Genomic DNA, 25764 nt, shown 5'->3' on the forward strand with positions numbered 1-25764 from the left:
AGAATGACATTTTACCTTGCTGGTCTTCCTCCCAAAAACTCATAACCCCAGACTATTAAAGAGAGAGAAAAAAAAGACAAATCCCAATTCAGGGACATTCTACAAAATATCTGGCCAGTGCTCCTTAAAACTCTTGGGGTAATCAAACACAAGAAACTTTTAAGACTGTCAGAGTCAAGAGTTGCTCAGGGAGACATGATAACTGTCTTAGTCCACTGCCATAACAAAATACCACAGACTGAATGGCTTAAGCGGCAGACTTTTATTTCTTACAGTTTTGGAGGCTGGAGAGTCCAAGATCAAGGTGCCAGTGTATATCAAGCTCTGGTTTCTCTTTCTCTTCATATAGGACACTAATCCTATTACAGGGGTCCCACCTTCATGACCTCATATCAATCCAATTCCCTCCAAAGACGTCATCTCCAGATAGCATTACATTAGGGTTAGAACTTCAACATGAATTTCGGGAGGACACAAACACTTAAATACAAAACAATGGCAAAATGTAATGTGGTATCCTGGATAGCATCTGGGACAAAAAAAGGGTTGTTAGGTGAAAATGAAGGAATTCTAAATAAGATATGAACTTCGGTTAACAATACTGTATCAATACTGGTTTATTGATTGTGACAAATATATTAATATGAAACATCAATCATAAGGTGTTAGGAGCTAACTTGTGTCCCCATCCAAATTTATATATTGAAGTCCTAACCCTAGTACCTCAAAAAGTGACTATATTTCGAAATAGGGCCTTTAAAGAAGTCATTAAGTTAAATGAGGTCATTGGGGTGGGCCCTAATCCAATATGACTGGTGTCCTTGGTAAGAAGAGTTGATTAGGACAGAGACAAAACACAGACATGAGACAACCATGTGAGAACACAGCAAGAAGGAGGCCCTCTGCAAGACAAGGAGAGAGGCCCCAGAAGGGCCTCTTGATCTTGAACTTCTGGCGTCCAGAACTGATAGAAAATGAACTGTTGTTGTTTAAGCCACCCAGTCTGTGGGACTTTGTGCCGGCAAGGGGAAAATGGGTGTCAAGTATTTGGGAGCCACCTGGACCATCTTCACAACTTTTTTAAAAACCTAAGACTGTTCTAAAACAGGAAGTTTATTTTAAAGGAGTGAAGCCCAAAAAGGTTAAGCAAGGTAAGATAATATATGAGTCAAAAATACCATTGTGAAACCCAGTTATGCCTCTTACCATGTGGGCAAGTCATTTACCCTGTTTAAGATTTGGCTCATTTATTATATAAAATTAAGGGCTAGTACCAGCCATGCTTATTTCATAGGGCTAGTAACATATCAGTGGAATTAATATTAAATACATGCAAAAGCAATTTAATCAAAGGACCCGTTACTATTAAATGTTTTGTTCAAGGCCCATCGCTATTTTAGGCAGAGGTCAAGTTATTTAGAACTTTTGTTTGTTTATTTTTTATTTAGAACTTTTATCTGTTGTTAATCCAGTCATCCTTTCATCACTCCTTACTGACATCATACCCGAAAACTTCAGTAGCTCCGCGGTTCCAAGAACACATTAGTCAGATTACAACCTGTGGTGGCAGTCCGCTTTCCTAAGGAGAATTAGCCGTCTCAAAACTGCAAATGCTTGTCTTGAATGGGATCCTGGGGCATATGACATTCAGACAACATCACAGTTTGAGAAGCAACCCAGTAAACAATATTGATTGTGGATCAATAGTTTTCCTATATATGAAAGAAAATATGTTTTTCTATTAAGTATGATACTTTATGGCAGGTCTCCAAAATACAATGTCCAGGGTAATATGCTGGGGGTGGGGTACAGAAAAAGTATTAGAACGTTTTCTTATAATTTAAAAATTCATGCTTTTTGAATTTATGTTTTTGTGTGTTTGTTTTATAATTTACATGGTATATTTTACAGTAGTACGTGCCTATAAAATGTGCATACATACACATATATTTTAGAATCCCAATATATTTGAGAGTGCTGATTGAGAGTACACACACACACACACACACACACACACACACATACATATACACACACACAGGTTTGAGTCCCCTTTGTGAGAAGGCAGGAGAAACAGGAGGAGTACATAGACAAGCACAAATTGGATTTGTAGTCTTTTCCCCCTTAATATGACAGGAGAGAAAAGTAGCATATTTTAATCTCCAGAGAAGTTTTCAAACTATAGGCTCTGCTACATTTTGGTTAAGTGCCTTGCAATAATTATTCGATCTCTTTATGCTCCTGTTTCCTTACCCTTAAGGTGGGGATCCTAACAGTGCCTTCCTTGTATTTTATTTCTCAGGTAGGAGAGAAATGAGGAGAAAACCATGAGCACCCAAGGACGGAAGGTGCTTTCTTAATCGGAAGGCCATGTGGTTGTAAAACCTGTGGGTCATCCTGCTCAGACATATCTTTTCCCTTGTTTAAATAAACCATGAACCTGACTTCCACTGTTTCTGAGTGAGAACAAATCAAAGAGTGAGGGCCAAGCTATTGTGCCAGAGTTTGTGGGGTGAGCTGGCAGCAATGACCATGGTGGTTGCTGGGACCATCATGACCAGGAAACAGAGTAACTGCAGAGGCTCATAAACTGGTCCCAGTATCACTACTACCCAAGTGCTACCTGACTGTCTTTGGTATATGTATATATTTTTATATACATGACTATAAGTGGGCATTTGCCTGTTGAAAGGGTATATGGAGGACACTCCAAGCAAGGAGAGTAGTGTGTGTAATGTCATGGAGGTGTGCAAATACTTGAAGTGTTAAGGACTTTTGAGGGTTCCAAGTTAATGTAAATATGAGTACCAAATCAGTGAGCCATGCTCATTTGAGCCACAGCTGTGTGCTTTATGTACGGTACATGTCTATAAATATTCAGTATTGTTATAATAACTCAGTAGAACATATAGGAGATATCAGAATCACCTTTGTTGCAGCATTTTCTTTTGCAAATTACAACTCCTGCCCTTAAGGGTTTCGGTACATATCCTCTGAAGTGTTACCTATTGACCCACTGTTACAGACTTAGTGAGGTTGGGAGTGGGGAGGTAAGCAAACTGCTGCGATTCTACGTCAGGGTGTGTTAAACTGTAAATTGCAGCCCATTGGTAGATTGTAAAATCAATTTAGGGTATTATAACCATAATTTTGGAAAAATGAAATAAAATAGAACACAGATGTACATAAACATGTCTGTATCCCAGGGCACAATATAAAATATATTTTAAACCATGGGTTACAGGTGAAAAGGTCAAGCCACTGGCCTACATGATAGCTGGTACAAGCCCTGGCTAAATCAGTAGGCATGTTCTGGCGATGTTACTAAAAACAAATTGGCAGGATTTGGTGACGGATTTGGTGATTGAATGTGGAAGACAAATGAGAATGCAACATTTCTTGCCTAAGCTAGTAAGAGAAGTGTGCAATGCCATTAAAATTGAGATTAAGAGAAAATATACATGTTGTGAGATTCTTTTGGGGGCTGGAATGGGGATTAGGGGCAGGATGTCAGGGAGAAGATAATACATTCTGTTTGGATATGTTAAACCTGAGATGCCTGCAGGTCATCCAAGTGGAGATGTCCAGGAGGTAAATAGGAAATGTTAGTCTGAAGCACAAGGCAGAGGTCAGGGCTGATGATGAAATCTGGCAGTCATTATTATCCAGCTGAGAGCTGACATTTAAATTGGAGGGGATTTTTTCCAAGGAGAATGTGTGCTGTGCAAAAAGGACAAAGGATAAAATACTCGGGAAGGTCAATCTTTAATGAACAAGTCACCGGAGCAGTAGAATGAAAATGAAGTAGGAGAACTGAGTCTATTTGTCACAGAAATATTACACGTAGCAGAAATATCAGCATGAAAGAAACTAAACAGCAGTCATTTAAACTTGCAGTCAAGAGGCTTTAGGGACCTTAATGAAAGAAATTACCACTGAGTTGAGAAATGGGATAGCAAACCAGATTTCAGTGGGTCAAAGCGTAGTCAATGGTGACTAATGACAAGTGGTTTTCTGTTTACGGCATGAGTGGAAGAAAACAGATAGAGGGTTAACTATGGAGGAAATAGGGTGAAGAGCAGGGATTTTATAATTGGGAAGTTAGGTAATATTTTTGGGTAGAGTAAAAGATTATGGTTGATGATAATAGCAAACCTATAGTGCTTATTATGTGCTAGAGATTATTCTAAGCACTTTACATAGATTAGCTCAATTAAATCTTGGCAACAACACTGAAATAGGTATTATTATCCCTATTTTACAAATGGGGAAACTGTGGCACAGATAGGTTAAGTAAACAGAACAAAATCATACACAACTGATATTAGAGATAGGGTTTGAATTCAGTTCGTGGTACCAGAGTCTATACTCTTTTACACGTAGCTGGAAAGAGAAAGATGTAGAAAAATGGGAAGTAAAGGGCTATAATCCCTGACCTAGAAACTTTTGGGGCCAGATGTATTTCAGAATTCAGAAATTTTCAGATTTTAGAGAGGTAATATACATACGTTTGATTACACCCAAGCAGGATCTGGGGCTGTACTTTAAAACAGTCATACTGATAATTGATATTTTTGTAGCAAATGTATGAGTAAATAAAGATGATACCACCTCATGTCAGTTTGGGCCAAATTCTGCTGCAATGTAGTTTGCCAAAAATTTCAATGTTCAGAGCTGTTTGAATTTTGGACTTGTGTTTAAGGAACTGTGCTTCTGCAATAGCCACATGGCTCTTAGAAGGGGAGGAAGAAAAATGAATGATGGTGACAGAATGGCCTTGAGAACATCTCTTCCTCTGTGAAAAGAGAAGGCAGGCAAAAGCACGATCAAGAAAGTTAATTCCACTCTACCCCTAAGTGGCCTGAGGTAATCTGTGAAAATGGTTTGTTACTCACTCGACCCAGAAAACCCCTCAAAATCAGGCAAACCAAGAATTTCAAATATTTGTGTTCCCTTTAAGAACACTTGTGAAACTGCCCAGGCCATCAAGGGTGTGCATATACAAAAAGCCACCAAGTATCTGAAAGATGTTGCTTCACAGAAACAGCGTGTATCATTTCAATGTTACAATGCTGGGAGTATGTAGTGTCCAGGCCAAGAAGTGGGGCTGGACACAGGGTTGGTGGCCCAAAGAGAGTGCTGAATGTTTGCTGCACATGTTTAAAAATGCTAAGAGAAATGCTGAACTTAAAGGTGTAGATGTAGATTCTCTGGTCGTTGAGTATATCCAGATGAATAAAGCACCTAAGATTCGCCACTGTACTTATGAAGCTCGTGATTAGCTTGACCTATACATGCGGTCTTCCCGCCACATCAAGATGATCCTTATTGAAAAGGAGGAACAAATTATTCCTAAACCAGAAGAAGAGGTTGCTTCTCTTCAGGTTTAGGAACAATTTGTTTCTTTTCAGTAAAAATTCAGTGAGTTTCTTTTGTGCTGATATTTCTGCAACCTATGATATTTCTGTTGCACAGAAGGAAAAAAAAATCTCAGGTGAAACTGAAGAAACAAAAACTTATGGCATGGGAATCAGTTCAGCATAAAATAAATGCAGTGAACAGTTAAAAAAAAGAAAAGTTAGTTCCCAACTTCTTATTCCCACCTCCCACAAAGAAGCCCCGTTCTGTGTTCTCATCCAAGGTCAGATGTCAGACCTACCTCACCATCTTTCCCTTAAGTCCTAGAATAGCCTGTCCTTGCTTTTCCTTGAAAAGTTGGTGCATTTTACTCAGCCCACAAGTACCATCTGCAGGCGATTCTGCCTCTCCCTGGCAGCCGTAAGTGAGACAGAGGCTGCCACTGGAGAGATCCTTTCTAGACGCCACTTCTCTTTTGCAGCTAGCAATATTCCCTTCTTAATTCATTCATCAGCTACTCAGCAGAGGAAACACAAAACTTAGAAAACGTTAAATCCTTGCAGAGTGCTTAAGAGAGAAGTGAAACAAAACTGAAAGATTTTGTCATGGCCCCGAAGGAAGAGAGGATAGGAGGAGAGAGAGAGAATGAGTATGAAGAGGCCATGAATCAGACTGACATGGAGCGAAAGAAAGAATAGAAGTCTGATTGGGACCCATGAAGACTGAGAAGCATCCCCAGAGGGTAGGTAGGCTTTCTTCCAGAAGGTCTATAGCGTCTATCACTGCATCTCATCTTCCAAGCCACTGCCAGATTCAGGCCACAAGGATCCCAAGTTTCTTTATTCAGCAGATGTGGGGCTGGGAGTCCTTAATTCAATTGGATAGGAGAGTAAAAGCATGAAAATATTCCTGGTGTTCCCAGCAGTGATCCTGGTCATCCGAATCCAGAAAAACATTGTTAAACATAGCACTAGATGTCAAAATATTTCTGGTGGTGTTTATGGTACATGTTAAGTTAAAGAACCTGAAATGACATTCTGGTTGGCAACTGATTTCTGGGATGGTATTACGATGTCAGTTGTCTTAGGAGTTAAAAAATTTTTGGTGGGCTGGCTTGAAAATTTAATACTCATGTAAAATAGGTTCCAAACAACTGACTTCTGCACTGCAAACCTATAAGTTGGAGATTGCTTGTTTTTACTTTTTTTTTGTGCCAAAGTTATTAAAATTAGTGGTACAACAGAAATAAAAAATAATCTTTTAACTCAACGGCATCTTCAAATCCAGAGCTTAATTTTAGAGTAATTATGACTTCTTTAGGCATTCTCTAGACCCAAAGAGAATGAGTTGGCAAGTCACCCTATCTGGTAGTGTTAATGGAAATAAAAATCTACTTTTAGCTTTATAATTAAAGTAGCCCTGTATAGTTTAATTATCAGTGTGAATTATAGCACAGGTGAAATGCTGATCAAGCCTACTAATGTTACAAAACTGAGAGAAATAACAAATATGTTAGATAACACACATAAACATTTTGATTTTCCACCTCCTCAATCTCCACCACCAAAAAGGTAGCAACTTGGAGAATCATGTTTTATATAGAATGGAGGAAAAACCTGGAATGTTTAGCCTAGAAGAGAAAAGACTTGTTAGTGGTGAACAGGAAGAAAGTCATTAAGTACAAATGATTCCTTTTGATTTGGTCCGTGACGGCTCTGGTGAACATATCTAAGACTAACGGCGGTAGATTTTCTCCAATATAAAAAAGAATAATAGAATTCTTAAAAAATGAGGTAGTAAGCTTTTTTTACCCTATGGATTCAAAAGATGAGTATCATGAATAAGGTATAGGAGATTCTTAACGTTGGGTGGGTGGTTAAAGTACACGATATCCAAGTCTCTAAAACTCTGTAAGTCCATGAAAATTAAAATAACTACTGCCTCTTTCTTCTCCAAGCAATATGATATCCTCAAAATTGGATGCCAATGAGAAAATGCAAGTTGATGCTAAGACCCCAGTTAGTTTTACAATTGTGCAATCAAGTTTTAAGTGTTCTTGATGGAACCAGCCAACCTGAGACAGCCCATTTCCTTAGTCCCAGAGATGTACTTTTGGAAACAAAAATCTGCAGTAGGCATAAATCGGTCCAACCCAGTGGCTTTCCAAGAGGGTACGATTACAAAAAAGACAAAAATGGTTATAGCCCAGAAGGGGAAAAGAAAGCAGAACTCATTATCCTCATAAAATATGTCCTTTGATTCTTTCTTATACTCGATTGCACACAGTGTTTCTTGGGTTATCTAGTGGTCAGTGATAATGTTGTGTATCACTCATTTTTTTTTTTATATATTGGCTTTAGAGAGAGAGCCAAGATTAGCCATTTCAGTTTCTTTTCATAATAACTACTAAAGAAATTCAAGTTTTTTGATGTTGGATATCATTTAAAGTTCTCTAGTGCACAGCAATAGCTTCTGTTTGATGTTTATAAGTAACGGCTTCAAAACATTGCAGTGTGATAACATATGAAGTCATAATGGAAGTCTGTTTTAGTCCTTTATAACACCCACCAAACGTAATTGTTTGATCATTGTTGGCTGTCTGTCTAAAACGCAAATTTCATGAAAGTGTGGGCGATTTATATGTCCTGTTCAGCATTCCATTTCCAGCACCTAGCACAGTGTTAACACTCAAACAATATTGAATAGAATGAATAAATCTAGCATGTGAATAATTGCCTGCCCTTCCAATACCCTTCTTATTTCCTACATGAGACATACACTCTTACTTTTCTCAGGCAGTTTCTTAAAAGAATAGAAGCGACCAACATGTTTTTCTCAAATTTCAGAAAGAAACTTTTTGTGTCCTCTTGTCTTGGATCAGGGCAAGGATTCTGTTTCTTCCTTTTACATTACTTCATTAATACTTGTTATTAGCTATATCAAATGAGCACTGCGATGGTTCATAGCGATGTAATAACAACTCATCTGGCATTCCAGCTCTCGCTATTGTACAACGAGAATGCTTCCAAGTCCTAAATGGGAGAATGAGCTTCCCAAGTAGGTAAATACCACCTCATGGAACAGTCCAGACAAATAGCCTCATCAAAAAAAATTAAGTAAATATGATCAATCTCCTATCTCTTAAGTGTCTTCTGATGCCTTTTCAGGCAACAGCTACTTGGGGATTGGGAGGTCACCTGCCCTGTCCTGTAATTTTCGAAGAAGTCAGACATAACTTAGTTTCTAACTCAGGATAATCTTTCAATAGAATTATATTTGTTTGTATATTATTTACTTATTTCATAAATATCTCCATATTTCCTTTGATTTTTGTGAATACCATGAAGCGCTAGCATAAGCATTAATTTTTATTTTTTCCCATCTATTTTGTATATGCAAAACTCCAGGGTTTAAATGATCATTTGAAGGTAAAAGAGCTAGTTGGGGGCAAAGCTGGGTCTCTTCCTCTCTATGTGGCAAAGCAGTGTGATGTGGCAGTTATAGGACTAAAACCCATTTAATCCCAAATCCATTTTTCAGCTATGTGACCTTAGAAAAATCCTTTGCAGACCTGGAACCAACCCAAATGCCATCAATGATAGACTGGACAGGGAAAATGTGGTACATATACACCATGGAATATTATGCAGCCCTCAAAAACGATGAGTTCGTGTCCTTTGTAGGGACATGGATGAACCTGGAAGCCATCATTCTCAGCAAACTGACACAGGAGCAGAAAATCAAACACCGCATGTTCTCACTCATAGGTGGGTGTTGAACAATGACAACACAGGGACATAGGGAGGGGGGCACTACACATGGGGGTCTGTTGGGGGGAAATAGGGGAGGAACAGCGAGGGGTGGGGAGTTGCGAAGACATAGCATGGGGAGAAATGCCAGATATAGGTGATGGGGAGGAAGGCAGCAAATCACACTGCCACGTGTGTACCTATGCAACAATTTTGCATGTTCTTCACATTTACCCCAAAACCTAAAATGCAATAAAAAAATTAAAAAAAAAAAAAGAAAAATGCTTTGCATTTCATAAGCTTTCATTTCCTTAATTACTTTTTTTAAAAAATGGGAGCTAAAGAGGTAGAGAGAGATAGGGAGGGGTGGATGTTACTATTTGTCCATGTTTAGCTCACATAATTATCTTGAGGCAGGGATGATAAAGGTGAAGGTGCTTTGTGATGTTTAACGTAACTGTAATGTGGTATTATTCTTTTTACTACCAACACAGATGAAGAGCATGGAGCTTTGGAATCAGAGATACTTTGTTCAAGTTTCCGGCCAGTTGCTTGACGTTGGTTGAGTTCTTCAACCTCTTTAGGCCTCAAGTTCTTCATCTGTAAATGGGAGCAATAAAATCTGCCTCGTAGGGCTGATATGCTGATTAAGTAAGATTTAAGTAGAGAAAACAGGAGTTACTAAACGGATAGTAATGGTGGTAGTTATGGTGGTGGTGGTAGTAACAGCAATAGTAATAACAATAATCATAATAATGTGTCTTCTTTACGGTTGAAGAAACTGACATTCAGTAGCTTAATGATTTCATATTAGGTTTCCTAGAGAGCAGAGACTTCGTATACCACTGCTATGTCTTGTATTTGCTCTGGAAGAGCAAATTTGGAGTGGAAGCTAGATGAAAAGAAATGTTTGTTTTCTCCATCCCATCATCCCCACCCACCTCAGTCCACAGGGTCAATTTCTTTAAAATTGGGGAAACAGGAGCCACTCGAGGCTCAGGAGGAGCTAGTACAAAAGGGAGCCCCCCCTTCCCCACTACTATGGGAATTCACCTAAACTTAGGCAAGAGAATAAATTTGTAGTGGTACCATTGCTTGAAGCTCCTGTTTCCCTGATTACTAGAACAGTGCTTCGTCTTTGAGGACCAGATCTGAATGGGCTGGAGTTCTTTGTCCACTTAATAACGAGACACCCTGTACGCTGAGATGAAACCCGTGTGTCTCTTTGTGCTCCCTCTGCTGGTTAACTGAAAGCTTGAGGTGACAGAGGAAGGTGATTCAGAAAATTTTGCAGTAAGCCAATCATAGTGACTTACCTAGATCATAGACGAAAGTTTTCAAAAAATGAATATGAATCATGGAAACTGTGGCATCATATTAAATAATAGCTCATTTAAAGGTAATCCAAATCTGGGGGGAAAGAGGGAGAATATTGGTAAAGCAAAGGGCATCTAGATAGTCCAACAAGCTGCTGCTAGGTTTGTGTTGGGACCCTGGAATGCAATCGAAAGCTTCACGTAATCATGCAGGGTCAACAAAAAACTGACATTTGAAAATATTTTTTTTAAAACAAGACTTACAAAACCATATACAGTTCAACCTTGACAATGCAGAGGTTTAGGAATGTTGGCAACCGCAAAAATTTGCATATAACTTTCAGCTCCTCCAAAACTTAACTGCCAATAGCCTACTGTTGTTTTTTTCTTTTGTAGCAAGAAGGTGTGTTGGCTACTCTTTATTCATTTTTTTTTTTTTAACTTTTAAGTTCAGGGATACAAGTGCAGGTTTGTTATACAGGTAAACTTGTGTCATGGGCGTTTGTTGTGCAGATTATTTCATCATCCAGGTATTAAGCCTGGTACTCATTAGTTCTTTTTCCTAATCCTCTCCCACCTCCCATCCTTCAGCCTCTAAAAGGCCCCAGTGTGTGTTGTTCTCCTCTATGTGTCCATGTGTTTTCATCATTTAACTCCCACTTCTGTCCCTGTGTCAGTTTGCTGAGAATGATGGTTTCTAGCTTCATCCATGCTCCTACAAAGGACACGAACTCATCATTTTTGATGGCTGCATAATATTCCATGGTGTATATGTGCCACGTTTTCCCTGTCCAGTCTATCATCGATGGGCATTTGGGTTGGTTTCAGGTCTTTGCTATTGTAAACGGTGCCACGATGAACATACACATGCATGTGTCTTTATAATAGAATGATTTCTAATCCTTTGGATATATACCCAGTAATGAGATTGCTGGGTCAAATGGAATTTCTATTTCTAGATCCGGGGAGGGGGGGTAGGAGAGGGACAGCAGGGGATGGAGAGGTTGGGGAGGGATAATGTGGGGAGAAATGCCAGATATAGGTGACCGGGGGATGGAGGCAGCCAACCACCTTGCCATGTACGTACCTATGCAACAATCCTATATGATCTGCACATGTACCCCAGAACCTAAAGTACAATAATTTAAAAAAAAATCCTGTTTCTGTCTACATGGGAAAAGAGAAATGAAAAAATTAAGATTAATATGTAGATCACTCAGAACCAGAAGGGTCTAAAGTATCCAGGAATTTAAGGAGACGGATGATAAGCTCCTTAATTATAGACCAGCACTCTGCAAAGTGGGGTGGCATGATGATCCATTGGGGTGCAGAAAGAAAACACATTAACATTTATTTTTCTTTATCTCATATTTTCACCTTTACATTATTCGTGTTTTTTAAATTGCATTTTAGGTTTTGGGGTACATGTGAAGAACATGCAAGATTGTTACATATGTATACACGTGGCAGTGTGATTTGCTGCCTTCCTCCCCCTCACCTATATCTGGCATTTCTCCCCATGCCATCCCCCCCCAACTCCCCACCCGGCTGTCCCTCCCCTATTTCCTTCCAACAGACCCCAGTGTATAGCGCCCCCCTCCCTGCATCCATGTGTTCTCATTGTTCAACACCCGCCTATGAGTGAGAACATGCGGTGTTTGATTTTCTGCTCCTGTGTCAGTTTGCTGAGAATGATGGCTTCCAGGTTCATCCATGTCCCTACAAAGGACACGAACTCATCGTTTTTGATGGCTGCGTAATATTCCATGGTGTATATGTGCCACATTTTCCCTGTCCAGTCTATCATCGATGGGCATTTGGGTTGGTTCCAGGTCTTTGCTATTGTAAACTGTGCTGCAATGAACATTTGTGTGCATATGTCCTTATAGTAGAACAATTTATAATCCTTTGGATATATACCCAGTAATGGGATTGCTGGGTCAAATGGAATTTCTATTTCTAGATCCTTGAGGAATTGCCACACTGTCTTCCGTGTGTTTTATAAATATGTATTCAATGTGATGATTAGTAGAGAAGTATAGTATAGAATTTATAAATAAATGTATATATTAGAAGTACCTGTTCAAAAACTTTACTGATAGGAGTACACAATGAATTAAATCTGAAGATCACTAATTTAGATCTCTGGTTCAATTCTAAACATTACTGGGCAAAGTAGGTGTATCCTTATAGGGAAATGTTATTATTTTCCCTGGCATCAATCTCTGAAAAATATTTAGTGAATATGGATTGTATGTCCAGAGTTACGCTAGGCACAGGCAGGACTACAAGAAATGTCTAAGCCACAGGCATCGTATGACATGATCTCTCTGCCATCCAGAAGAGCCTATTCCATTGCTGAACAGCTGTGATCTTTCAAACAGTTTTTCTTACTGAATCCAAATCTGATACGTGACAATCAAATTTGGGAGTACAATTTTTATTGGTCTTAAGTTTTGCCTACTGGGACAACACTGGATCACCTTTAAATAACTGAAGACAGCTCAGATCTATATTTTATTTTTCTCTTTCCCAGAGCCCTACTTGGGCTCATTTAACTCTTTTTAGTATAGCATGAGATACTCTCTATCCTATTAGAAGGCAGTCACCTGAATTTACTCTAGTTTACCAATTCCTCTTGAAATGATTTGACCCGCAAGGAATGCGGTGAGGTTACCACTTCTTTTGGTTCCCATCATTTCCCATGGCTCCATGCTACTATTAATAATATTCATATTTTTGGAAACCTCATCTGTCTCTTGTCTCTTTTTATAGTTAACTACAGCTCCCAGATGTTTTTGCCATGACCTCTGGACTAGGACTTTACAGTCTAATAATTGTGCAATTTATTATTTAGAGTCAAATGTAGGGTTTACGTTTATCTTAGGTATCATCCTGCAATTCTGTTTTGCGGCACAGTCTGCTGGGATTATTTTTTAATCTTGCTGCATTCAGCAAGTATTTATTAAGCACTCATTAAATGCTAATCCTTGTTTTGGGTTTGGAGGGCCATATGAAAAATAAGTTGCAGTCTGTCCTCTTGAGTATCCCCCATTCCAGTTGGGAAACTGTACATAAACCTCTGCGAAGTAAGATCCGTAACAGTAGTATGTGTAAAGTGCCATGAAAATGCAAAGAAGGAAGAGATTTAAATCATCACTGTCATTTTTATAATGATTTAGAATTTATGATTAGTTTGCATATGTATTATTTTTAATTATCAAAAAATTCTGGTAAATACATGGGGCTGGTAAATAGTCCCTAATTTATAGGAGAACCAGAGGGTTAGAGCATTTGAGTGACCTGGCAAATGAAAAGAACTTTTTATCCTTTTTAAGAAAACCAGAACAGGGAGCCGCAGTGGGTCATGCCAGTTGTCTTGGCGCTTGAGGAGATGAGACGTGTTTGATGCCAGCCTGGGCAACATAGAAAGCTCTCTTCCACTGGAAAAGAAAAAAAAAAAAAAAAACAAAGAAAACCAGAACAAGGTGATCCTATTTTTCTGGTCCCACACTTATTTTCCATGATTCTCCAGAAATTTCACCTAGTGCCCTCAGATATGTATGACTGAATCACTTCAGCATCGAGACATCACCCCTCCAGGCTTGTTGGTGTGAGTTCATTTAAAGCAACTTTGCCACTACTAGGTCAGCAGGTCTTGGTCTGCAGGACACCTTTCCACATTTGAAGTTTGAACAGAACTTCCCTAGGCCTTCTATTGTCACTTGTTATGATCCGGTAACTTTACACTGTCTTTTGTCTGTCAGCTTATCCCTCACTCTTCCTTTTCTCTTGACTGGGCTTTAAAACGCCCCCTTTATGTTGAATTTTATCTCCAGTCCCCAGACTTCTTTTTCCCTCTCTTCTCCAATATCTGACAATAAAATCTTGAAGGAACGGTTGTGTTAATAATAAAATGAAGCAAAATTCTTGGACGTGTCACCATTAATTGATTTCAAATTTTGGCCTTACTTTACAAAAATTTGTTTCTTTTTTTCCTCTTTCAGAACAAACCTGAGTTACTGAACATCTGTGCTGGAATTTCTGCTGAAAAAAAATATTCAGAGGCTCTTGAAGGGTGTCCAAGTTTTCAAGCCTTTTTTTGTAAGTAGGTAAAACCACTTGTCTGAAAGAAATAATTCTTCCCTCCACTTAGGTGTTTTTTGTCATGTACACTGGTGAACATCTTGCATTAAGGGGATGAATTATATCTGAGGACAAAGAGCCAGGGATTCTTTTGCACTATGTTGAGTAGTTTGATGAGAAGAGTTTAGAGGTCTTTCAATGTAGAATCATAACATCATATGAGAAAACACTGAAATCTAATAATTTTTAATAGTCATATATGGATTTGCACATTATTCTTAAGAGAGAAAAATCAGAATTAATTCAATCTGTACTTTAATCATTCTCTTCATGAATGTCACTGTTTACTTGCACAAAACATCTAAAAATGATCTGTTTTGGCTGGGTGTAGTGGCTCATGCCTGTAAGTCAGCACTTTGGGAGGTCGAGGAGAGCATTATCACCTGAGGTCAGAAGTTGAAGACCAGCATGGCCAACACGGTGAAACCCTGTCTGTACTAAAAATACAAAAATTAGCCGGGCGTGGTGGTGGGGTAAATAGCTGGGTAATCCCAACTATTTGGGAATCTGAGGCAGGAGAATTGCTTGAACCCAGGAGGTGGAGGTTGCAGTGAGCTGAGACTGTGCCATTGCACTCTAGCCTGGGCAACAAGAGTGAAACTCCATCTCACACACACACACACAAAAAAAAAACAAAAAAAAAAACAAACCTGTTTCAGCCCATCTCTTAAAGAAAGCTACCACCAGTTTGTGTTTCCAACATCAATGGATTTCAAAAACCAACATGGTAACAATTTCAAATAACAGGGTTAAGCAATAGGTGTAGGCTCCGAGCTGTTGATTAGACATATCTTATTTGCATTCTCTTCTACTCCGGACTCAACTGAGGAACCTTCCCACAGGGCATGGAATCTGGCTTTCCAAAGAGCCAGATAACAGAACTGGAAGTGCAGGTGAATAACTTTGATCAGTGGGAAAAAAGAGATTTGAAGATATGGGAACAGTAAGTTGCTTCTTATGAACTGCCCAAGGCATGGATCCATACAGCTGGTTCACAGATACCTTGCTTGGGTGTGCAGATCCACTTGCCACATTACCTGCTGGGTTTCCGGATTCCCTAGAGCAGCAGCCACTGCATTGCCCCGTAGCCCTTCCTGACTTTTCTTTCTCCTTACCTCACCTTAGCAAGTAATCTTTGCCTCACTCTCTGTTTTCCAGGGAACTCTGGCTGAAAAGATCTATGTTAACCAGTACATTAAATGTTCATTTCAATCCAGGGTAGCTTTTGTGAACCTACTATATGAAAGGCACTATATTGGATATTATAAGGGAATTAGAGCCAAATGAAATTGAATCCTTGGTCTTTGGCATTAATGGTCCAGAAGAGAAGAGAAAACAATTGCATAGGTAGCGTAGCTCTGGAAAAAAATTCAGAAGAGTTGAGTTCTAGGTCTGGCTCCACTGGTCACTGGCTGATATTTAATCTTGACAAGACATTTACTCTTTCTGGATCTCAGCTCCTTTAGTTATAAAACACAAGGTTGTCTTAAATAACTTCTAAAGTGTCTTCCACAACTCAAACCCTATAATTTTTATAAATTTAGTCAAATAGAAGTAAGACTAAAGTGCAAGCCACATGCTGTGGGAACCCAGGACTTAGAGATTCGGGAAGACTTCGGGAAGAATGAGGCTTTTGCTGTGAGACTTGAAGGATTTGTAGGATTTTGATACGCAGGGAGCAGATGAGCATTTCAAGCAGAAAGGGTTGGGGGATTGCGGAGGGCTAACATGAGGAGAAATACCTAATGTAGATGACAGGGGGATGGACGCAGCAAACCACCATGGCGCGTGCATACTATATAAACAACCTGCACGTTCTGCACATGTACCTCAGAACTTAAAGTATAAAAACAAAAACAAAAAGTAAACAAAAAACAAGTAGAAAAGGAAGATTGCAATGTGCATTCAGGAGAGCTGTGAATAGTCCAGTTTGGTTGAAGCAAGGGGTAAATTAAGTTATCTAAATTAAAGAGGTTGGTAAAGTAGAAATGGAAGATGTTGTCTGCCATGTTAAAAGTTTGAGCTTTAATGAGTATTCATTGACCCAACATAACTATGGAACACCTACTGTTAGAGAGTGAGCAAGGTGCTGAGAACATAAAGAACTAAAGAAACATAGAGAAATAAAGAAAATATAGTTGCTGCCCTCAAGAACCCTCAAGGGGCCTATGAGTAGTAGGCAGGGAAATGGGAATCACAAGTGAGCTAGTGTAAAAAATGTTGTAACAAATGAAACTGAACTGGAGGGAAGGGAAGTGTGGGGCATTCAAGGTGCAATCAACATAAAAGGGGGAGAGGAGGAGTCAATGATGACAGGAGATACTGTAAGTACAATGAGAAAGAGAGAAGCAGAAGCAGTTTTGTTAACAGAAAGGTGAGTTTGTTTTGGATGCTGAGTCTGAGGTGCTCCCAGACACCTAGGCAGAAATGTCTAACCAGTAGAAAAAATACTGGCATGTGGCTAGCTCGAGATGTTGGAGGAAGTGATTGAGATGTGAGTATATTCTGTGAGTAACTCATAGGTCTGGAGGGATGTGTCAAGAAAGAAAATATAGACAGAAAAGAAGATCAAGGGGAGTGTTTTGGGGGGAATTACCACACTAAACAGTCAGAAAAAGCAGGAGGCGTGGGCCAAGAAGACAGAGTCAAACTATCAGAGATATTTGACAACCAGTGTAAAGGATGTCAAGGGATGAAAGAATTTCAAGGAAGATGAGAGTGTTAAATCAAATCGGAGACTCTCAAGCTTAGTGGACCAAATGCATCAAAATCAGTGGAGACATGTATTTAAAAGACAGAATTTGTGTCTACATGTATCGTCAAGAAACTGTTAACAATAATTGCCTTAGGAGAGGAAATTTAAGGAAACTAAGGGGAAGTGATACGGTTTGGATCCGTGTCCCTGCCTAAATCTCAGGTCAAATTGCAATCATCAGCGTTGGAGGTGGGGCCTGGTGGGTGGTGATTAGATCATGGGATGCAGCTATCCTATGTGTCATATGTAGTGCTGTTCTCATGATAGTGAGTGAGCTCTCATGAGATCTGGTCATTTAAAGTTTGCACCCTCTTCCTGCAGGCCTACTTCCCCTTCATCTTCTACCATAATTGTAAGTTTCTGAGGCTTCCTCAGAAGCCAAGTAGATGCATCATGCTTTCTGTACAGGTTGCAGAAATCTGTGCCAAGTAAACCTCTTTTCTTTATAAATTACCCAGTTTCAGGTATTTCTCTATAGCTTGCAAGAACAGACTTATACAGGAAGAGTGGATTGAAGTATTGTTTAAATTTTTACCCAGTGCATGATTTACCTACCTAACTGAATAAATACATTTAAATTAAAGTTTAAATGGGAGTTTGTATTTTAATGCTGACAATAGGTCAGAAGAGACCTCTACCTCAGACCTAAAAGGTGAGAATTTTCAGGAAGGGGGCCCAGGAAACAATATTGTTAAATTCTCCCAGCAATTTTAATATATTGTCAAATTTGAAGACTCCTAGAGTAGATATGTTCTTAGAATAAAGATGTTGTGGCTAAGTAGGAAAGGGAAGGGCAATATTTTTATATACAGAGATCATGCCATCGATGGCAAGTTTTGGTAGAAGGCTGAGGCAGCAGAATTCAGTCTGAAAGGAATGAGGAATAAATAGATGATGAAGAAACAGGGTCAATGAAGAATACAAGAAAGAAAGGGCGATACTAGTATATGAGGCATAGCAACATCAAGTAACAAGGTTAGCATTGATGATGTAAGCTGATTGAGGTACTAGTCTGCCAGCTACCAGAAGGGGGCAATAGAGAGCTTTCAGAGCTGTGTGACCTGATAGAGGAATCCCAAGTGAACTGAGCTGTCAATTAAAAGCATGGAATGCAATAACAAGCTTTTATTTTTTAATTTTTTAAAAAGTGTGGGATGCAGCATAAGACTTGAATGAATCTTAAAACATAATTAATGCCTAAAAATAATTAATGTAAGGAAATTAAACTAGGGTTGAAGGACAGAAAGAAGCAAAGGATTCAGGGAGTCACCAGGAAATAATCAAATCAGCCAGGAGTCATAAACGCAGACATCAGGTAAGAGCCAGAGTGCTTAGGAAATTGCCTTATGGGGGACCAATGTTCCTATGGAACTGGCATCTAGGGAGCATCAGGATTGCTTTGCCTGGCTTTTTAAAAAAAACTTATAAGTGCAGGAATAGCAAACTGTAATATTTGACAGAAAGAGATATGGAATGCAATCTTTAGGTCCAGGAAACTAGGGGAGGTATTACTGTTTCCTTCTTTTTCTTTGTTTTTAAGGACAGAGGAGGCTTGAGAGAATTTACATACAGAGAAGAACAAACGAGAAAAAGGAAAGGTGGATAGCGCATGAATGTTGGGAAAAACAGGCTTATAATTGAATTTTCTTAGAAGGTACTGAAAATTCTCAAGTACTTTCTAAAGCAACTGTGTTCAGCAATAACAATCTTGTTTCTGCAGTGTGGTGGACTTAACTAATCAGAAGGACATGCTTTGCCATTCTCTCAGAGCTTATAATCTTGAAGATGATACTGACAAATTAACATAGTGTGATAGAATGAGAGAATGAGGCCAGGAGTGGTGGCTCACGCCTGTAATCCCAGCACTTTGGGAGGCCAAGGTGGGGGGATCACCTGAGATTAAGTATTTGAGACAAGCCTGGCCAACATGGTAAAACCTCATCTCTACTAAAAATGCAAAAATTAGCCTGGAGTGGTGGTGGGTGCCTGTAGTCCCAGCTACCTGAAAGGCTGAGGCAGGAGAATTGCTTGAACCCAGGAGGCAGAGGTTACAGTGAGCCGAGACTGCACCATTACACTTCAGCCTGGGCAACAAGAGTGAAATTCTGTCTCAAAAAAAAAAAAAAAAAAAAAAAAAAAGATAAAACGAGGAAATATACAGTGAGTTAGCTATGTGTAATAGCTAATTTTGAGGTTTGAGAAAAGTTGGAGAAATCCTCCTGGAGAAACTGATGTCTAATTTATATTGTAAAATTAATAGTGTAGGATCTATCTATCTATGTTTTACCAACACTCTTCAATACCCAATATAGTCCTCAAAACAATAAATATCTGGAACTGAAAGATGAAGACTTCCTGGAAGTCTACATAATCCCCAAACCTTCCCACTATGACCACTTATAAATGTTAGATAAAACGTAACAATTATTTCAAATCAATAGCTGAACTCTAGAAATATACAAACTCCCCAGATATTGCCAAAGAACTGAAAACAGAGTAACAAGCTCTGTGAGTGCTCAAGAAGTAGAAAGATGATGATGGAGAAGGAATCACTAGTCTCAGAATCCTGGGAGTTTGGATTTTAATGCTGACACTAGGTAAGAAGAGATGTTAGCACATGTGACAGACAGAGCTGGAATTAAGATATTGCTACAAAATTAGGAGTGTCAAAATGCTATATGTTTAGTGAGAATGTGAGTCAGCAAAGATCTTCCTACTAACCAAAGCTTGTATATCCCTTGTATATATTCTATTTTGTACTTGTTGCTGTGGTAGAGGCTATTTATTGACATGCAAAGATGTTTACAATATACAACCGGGGCGGATTACACTCATATTTATAGTATGATCCTGTTTTAGTTTCTTAACTGTCAGAAAACCTCAAAACATATTACTATGTGTTTTCACACTTAGAAACTTTCATTTCAGCTCAGACCAGTGATTATAATTCCCACCATGAGTCTTAGAGAACTTATCCACAGCCTAAACGTCCTGGGAATGTTTTCCGGTCCATACCAACACCCAAGAATCACTATCTGGTAGCTTGACACAGCAGCCTCTTCTAGCTTTCCTGTTTTGTATTGTTGAAGCTGTAATTCTGGGTCTCAATTTCTCCAGTTAAGTTTATTCTCTCATGCTAGCTGGTACAGATGGAGAAATGCCTAGGCTTGCCCACTAGTAAAAGACAAAACCCTTTGGCCTTTCATACGACACATAGAAGAGTAAGTCATAAATAGTACCAAAAAAAAATGAAGGCATGATTTTGCGATGAGGAAGAAGGTAATTACCTTTTAAATTCAGGGTAGAAAACAATGTGCAGAATGATTTCAGCTCCTTGGGAAATAAAAAATACAAATGGGCAGAATAAGATACAAAGGACATCTAACAAGTTCCCCTTGCTGATGACTCCGATTCTCCATCTCACTCACTGAACAGAGTTTGGAGCAGCTGCTATTTCTGATATTGCCAGATAAAATCCATCTTTCATCTCAGACTTTTCTCCTGACCTTTAGCCAGATGTAGCCAAATGTCTAATGGACACATGCATTTGGAGGAAGTTAAGAATTTTAACACCTGGCATGAACATCATCAATTGCAAAATTAGACCATTTATACCAGTTTCTGAGTTTGAAGGGCCACGCCTCAAAATGTCCTTCAGGAGGACTGTAAAGTAGTGTGGTGAGATGGGTTCTGGTGTCACACAAAACAGCTATGCCACCTGCCTGCTGTGGAAATCTAGGAAAAAGGATTTACCCCCTCTCATTCTCATTGGAGGGTACCCAGAATGATGAGTTCTAATAAAAACACAAGTACCTAGGGAAAAAATAACCTTGTGAAATATGGTACCAACAGAGTGTCTGATAGAGAATAGGCACTCACAAAATGTTTCCCCTCTTTTGTGAGACGACTTTGACATAAATAAAACAGCCTGACAATTTAAGTGTCATCAATGTAGAAGCAAAATTAAAATTGAACAAACAATACATTCTGTCTGAGATTTTGGGTCATTTCTGTGTTGTGGAATGAGTATCTGATACAGCTGGAATAGTAGAAAAATATTAGTTTCTCTTACATTAAACAGCCTATAAAAAACCCTGCCTCCTTTATGTAGAGAGTGCATATTTGGCCATGAGCGTGCACGTGCGCGCACACACACACACACACACTCTCTCTCTCTCTCTCTCTCTCTCTCTCGGTACTCTTAGTTATCTTAGTATGTGTGTATGCCTTACTTCTATAACTAGATTACAAATTCAAGGATGTTTTCTTTTTTGCCATTTTAAGCCACAGATGAATCTAAGCAGATACTAATGAGCAAGTTATCTTACAATGAACTGGCTCACTATCTTAAATAAAATGTTAAAAATATGCCAATCTAGACAAGATAAAAATCAACAAAGATTTTCAGCCCAAGATTTAATATTCATCTGATACCCCCAAAATAGTTTAGCTCAAACCTAGAGCCTGTCTTTGTGTTAAAGTTGCGGCATACAACTTGTACACTGTAATAACCAAAACATGATACAAGGCTCTTTGAGAACATATAGCCTGCTACAGTTTGGAGATGGTTCAAAGTGTTCTATCTCTGGCTCATTTACATTGTTTCAACAATCCCTTTAAATTCCCTGAAAATGTCCATGAGTGTATCAACAACTACAATTGAGCCCTTTCTGATATGCGCCTTTACAAATATGGCCACACCACTAACAAGATTGGCAAGCCAATTATTTGTTCAATTTTAATTTGCCTGTTTATGGTTAAAGATGAGTTTTGACGCTGCCAATGACTTCATATTGATCGTGTCTCTGGCTGTAGCTGGATGTTCAGACATATTTAAAAGTACTTTTACAACAAGATTTCTGGTTTTGTACTTTCCTGAGGATGGCAGATGAAAAAGCTCTGACATGTCCCTGGCAACAATGTAGTGATGGACGAAATCAGTAGTCAGTTGTCCTAGAATCTTTAATCTCGTGAGTTCAAGGGAAATGACATGGTGTCTTTACACATATGCTTAACATGTCATTCAATTTTGCATTGTCCTTCATCCCCAGAAGGAGGATTCAGAGTAATTACTAATAAGAAAATTAACAATTTTCTCATTTCTGGGGAAGGAAAACTGAGCAAGCTTTCAATAAGTGTCACTACACCGTTTTATTAATAAACTCTAGGGCAAATGGGTGAACAGTATGGATACCCATGGCAATCTGTGCTATGTTATGAAGAAGAGGATCAGTAGTTGACTTAAGTAAGCTACTAAGTTTTTCAAATTCCTCAGAATCCATATAGCATTGCATTTTGCAAGGGCAAGCTAATGGCTTAATCCCATTTACCTCCCAAATCCTGATTTGGTGTCTAATCTCATCTCTGGTCTGGGTGCAAGGGTCAGAACCGAAAGGACACCCAGGGATAGGCTGTGAGCATGAGTAAGTGTTAAGAACGGCAGGCTGTTGCTACAGGCAAAGAATAGGCATTTTCTTCAGCTGAGGCCAGAACAATATACGGAGGAGGGCTCGCCTCAGATGGTGCCTGGGATCTAGTCCTAACACCGCTGGAGTTACAGCAGGGGCTTTGGGCCAGATAGTTACCTCAGACCAGTCCTTGGGCCTATCTTTTTTTTCGTTAATTTCATCCACAGGCTGAGGCCTGGCTGTCCTGCTCACAGGTTTAGGATTAGAGTCAAAACTAGCATCATCTCCTTCCCCAAACCAGTTCCCAGTAACATTCTCTTCCTCAGACCCTGACCTAGGTTTGCAACTGGCCCCAGCCACAGGCTCCAACTTTTCAGCACAGACCTGGGCACCAATTTCAGGTTTATCATTCTTAGCACCGAAATGATTACCAGCCTCTTGTCCATTCCAGAACTGGGAGTTGATAGTGGCCTCTTCCACAGCCCAGACCCAGGCATCAGTACCAGCCTCATTTTTACATAGGGAGCTGGTGGACTCCTTCCCAGCCTTGAGACTGAAAACTCCGGTGACTTTGCCCAGGGCCTTAGGCTTTTGCAGAGCTCCTTCCTTCATCTCAGCAACAACCTTGTTCTTAGACACTGCCTTCATCTCTGCCACAGCATCGGTCTGAGACCCTGCCTCATCTTTGGTTTTGGCCCAGGTCTTGGCTACAAGCCTAACCACACCAGTAGACTCTCTCTCTGCTCCAGCTTTAGCTTCTACAATAGCCTTTTTTTTTTCAGTTTTATCTTGGGCTCTTGTCTTATTCTTAGTCCCAGTCATGGTTGAAGCCCAGTTATATGGCCCTGTCCCATCTTGGCTTTGGTTCTCAATGTATCCTAGGTTGATGTCTTAACACTCTTTCACTGGGTCAGAGAAAAACTTGGTAGCAAGAGTTAGAGCCAACTGTCAGTTCAGTAGTTACTGCGCTCTCTTTCCAAACATACAGCCTCTGTCAATAATACAGAGGGCAGAAGCATACTCAGGCTAGGGAAGGATGATTGTTCCCAAGTGCAGACCTGTTGAAGGTGACGGTCTTCCGACAACCCAAAGCCACCACAGCCACCAGTGGAGACTGACCTTAGATCCAAATGAATAGCTTTGTTCTCTTTCTTAATTAACTTCTTAGTGAACAGCTACCTACAGATATCTATAGGAACCTAGAAAGGAGCAGACCTCATCATCACCTATGTCAGCCTGCTCATATAGCAGCGGCCTCAAGAGATGCTATCCTTCCCGCAAAAGAAGAGTCCTCGCCACTAGACAAGAGTCACACCCTTCACAGGCTCAGGGCCCAGGTCGTCAGGCTCCCTGTGCTCTCCTCTGCTCCCCTCTGGCTGCTTCTCACTTGGATTCCCACTGCTTTCCCCACAATCTGAATGCCAAGCGGCGTCCCGCCCCCACCCCTGCCACTGCATCAAACTCAATCCTCTATTTTTTTTTTTAAAAAAAAAAACTTCTTGAGAATCTGGAACCATGCACCTACCCATAAACTTTGTGTTTTGGTTGGCATTTAAACTACTGGATGGCTGAGACACCTCCCAAGCTGAGAAACTATCATAAAGTATGTCCCTGAGTAGTGAAATCCCCGATGGCGTTGCTGGAAACAAATGTGGAACGCACTATGAGCCATTTTTTCCAATGATACATGAGCTTATAATCCAAAATTATAAAATAAAAGGTAACAATTCGCCATGAAAGAGCAAGATCTCACAATTAGCAAACTGACACCCCCAAGAATTACAGAGAATAGAATAATTTCACACTGACTGTAAAATAAGTTTGTTTGAAATAATTTAAGACATAAAAGACATGATCAAAGCCACAAAAATGAACAGATACATGAAACAGAGTAGACAATGAAATATAACAGAAATTGAATAGACAGATGAGTAGTCAGCTGAAGAATAGTGACCTGGAAATGTACACAAAGCTAAGAAATTAGATAAAAAGTAGCACAGAGAGATATTATATTAGAAAACACAAAAGAGAAGTTGAAAGACAAGAATGAAGGAGAGATGATCCAAGTTACATCTAATAATTGGACGCACATGAGAAAAGATCAGAGAAAATTAGGAGAGACAGTTTTAAATATATAATGGCTAAGAACTTCTCATTCAAAATAGAACAATGAGTTCAAAGCAAGGCAAATAAAAATTTGTCAGTATCTACGCACATTACAGTAAAACTGTTAAACATTAAAGACAAAGAGACCTTAAAAGCAAATAAAAGTCAAAGATGAAAGCATTAAGAGAAAGATAACTGAGCTGGTGGCAGATTTCTTAACAGCAAGGGAGGGTAGAAAACAATAGAATTATACCTTAATCCCTGCATGGGGAGAGAAGGAAAAAGTGGATCGTGGCAGAGCTGTAGCTGTTTCAGTAACATTTTATTTATTTAAAAAATAGAAAGCTAAGTTAAATAAAGCAAATTGTTAACTTCTGGTGAATTTTTATGGTAGCACATAGTTATCTGTATTGCTATTTTTTTGCTTTCATATGTACTATAATTTTGAAAAGTCAAGGATGGGAAAAGGTTAATTATGGGAAAAAAAAGACTGAAAATAAAGAATGTTCCCATAAAAAGGAATAGCTTGTGCAAGCAATAAGAGCAGCAGAGTGAATGGCACATTCTAGAATATAAAAATAGTTCACAGTGGCTGAAATAATAGAAGTGACTGAAGTGGAGGGACCAGTAAAAGATCTGCCTGAAAAGAGAAGCAAGCAGGGCCAGGTCATGGGACCTGCATAAACCATGTGAAGAGTCTGAAACTTTCCGAAGAGCAATGGAAGTCAGTACTGTGTTTTACTCAGGAGATTGAGACCCCATCTCCAGTACAGGCTGATCACCCTGATCGCTGTGTTTAGCAAGAACAAAAGAAACTCCATTTCCATGCAAGTGGAAAAAAAATATTAGTGGTGAGAACTCAGGGGGCAGTAAAACAAATGAAACGGAGACAGATTCAAGAGCTATTTAGACCAGTCAGAGTTGAT

The 25764-nt window shown here is 39.3% G+C and overlaps 1 protein-coding gene and 1 pseudogene across 2 annotated transcripts in view; both read right to left on the reverse strand.

Moving 5' to 3' along the window:
• TSHR (thyroid stimulating hormone receptor) overlaps positions 1-25764 on the reverse strand; it is a 151482-nt gene that overhangs the window by 99365 nt on the left and 26353 nt on the right. The gene's annotated exons all lie outside the window — the stretch shown is intronic.
• LOC116557929 lies at positions 21919-23856 on the reverse strand (annotated as a pseudogene).

Source organism: Sapajus apella, unplaced genomic scaffold, assembly GCF_009761245.1.
Source record: "Sapajus apella isolate SASKATOON/1434 unplaced genomic scaffold, GSC_monkey_1.0 scaffold20, whole genome shotgun sequence".
Classification (NCBI taxonomy): domain Eukaryota; kingdom Metazoa; phylum Chordata; class Mammalia; order Primates; family Cebidae; genus Sapajus; species Sapajus apella.